General features: G+C 41.5%; 1 protein-coding gene and 1 long non-coding RNA gene across 2 annotated transcripts in view; both read right to left on the reverse strand.

The window, feature by feature from the left end:
- RBFOX1 (RNA binding fox-1 homolog 1) overlaps window positions 1-1339 on the reverse strand; it is a 2539409-nt gene that overhangs the window by 922445 nt on the left and 1615625 nt on the right.
- The window catches only part of LOC141580526 (uncharacterized), an 84012-nt gene that overhangs the window by 19466 nt on the left and 63207 nt on the right, over window positions 1-1339 (reverse strand). The gene's annotated exons all lie outside the window — the stretch shown is intronic.

Here is a 1339-nt window from a genome sequence, read left to right on the forward strand (position 1 = left end):
ATTTCCCTTTAAATCATCTAAATAGTCACATTGGTTCTTGGATAAACCATCTTAGTGAACCATATACTTCTCCAAGCTGCTGGATGATGTCTAACATAGTTGTAACAAGAAAATACTATGAGTATGTGAATACCCCCAGTTTTTTTTCCCCTCCCTAACTCACAAAAGATAACTCCTCCTTTGCCAGCTTGGCTTTTGGAATTCCATGGCTTAGAACTAAAGCAACGAATAAAAAAGGCAGAAGAGGAAAAGTGAAGACCAGGGATTTGTGTTAGAAAGAGCCAGGTTTTACCATAAGGACAAAGGGTAGGATAGATGCCGAGTGCATCAGGGCAGTGAACGATGTGAAAAGCTTCACATGGCTTACACGTTAGACTTCAGACTTCCAAGTGGAAGGAAAAATTTTCTAGAAAAATGGAGGGTACATTGTGAGGAATGCAGAGAGTGGACAAGATGGGAAGATGACGTAAGATGCTTTCAGCATTCACTCATAGTAGACTTCCCTCCTTGAAAACGCCCAGGAAGAGATACCAGGAAAAATCTGATTTGATTGTCTGAGGATCCATTTTCCTTTGAAGGTGATCATAACTGAAGTGAGTTTTTTTTTTTTTTAACTTTTATTTTCTGCTCAGGGGTACATGTCCAGGTTATATAGGTAAACTCACGTCATGGGGATTGTCCAGATCATTTCACCACCCAGGTGCTAAGCCCTGTCTCTTCCTACCCTCCACCGTCCAGGAGGCCCCAGTGTCTGTTGTCTCCCTCTGTGTACCCACGTGTTGAAATCACTGAGCCCCCACTCATAAGTGGTAACATGCAGTATTTCGTTTTCTATTCCTGTGAGTTTGCTAAGGAAAATGGCCTCCAGCTCCACCCACATTTCTGCAAAAGACATTACCTCATTCTTTTTTAATGGCTGCAGAGTATTCCATGGTGTATACGTACCACATTCTCTTTATCCAATCTGTCATTGATGGGCCTTTAGGTTGATTCTATGTCTTTGCTATTGTGAACAGTGCTGTAATGAACATTCACATACACGTGTCTTTATGGCAGAATAATTTATATTCCTCTGGGTATACACCCATTAATGGGATTGGTGGGCTAAATGGTATTTCTGTTTTTAGCTATTTGGGGAATTGTCACACGCCTTTTCACAATGATTGAACTAATTTACACTCCCACCAACAGCGTGTATGAGAAATCACTGAGTCTGGCTTTTTGTTTTCCAGTTACTGTTTGAGACCTATGGCCTTTTTAGGAATGAAATTGACCGTGGAGGGCATAACTGCAGCTTCCACACTTCACCTACAAGAAGTCAGGGTGCCAAAGCACATAC

Source organism: Saimiri boliviensis, chromosome 12 (assembly GCF_048565385.1).
Source record: "Saimiri boliviensis isolate mSaiBol1 chromosome 12, mSaiBol1.pri, whole genome shotgun sequence".
In the NCBI taxonomy this organism is placed as follows: domain Eukaryota; kingdom Metazoa; phylum Chordata; class Mammalia; order Primates; family Cebidae; genus Saimiri; species Saimiri boliviensis.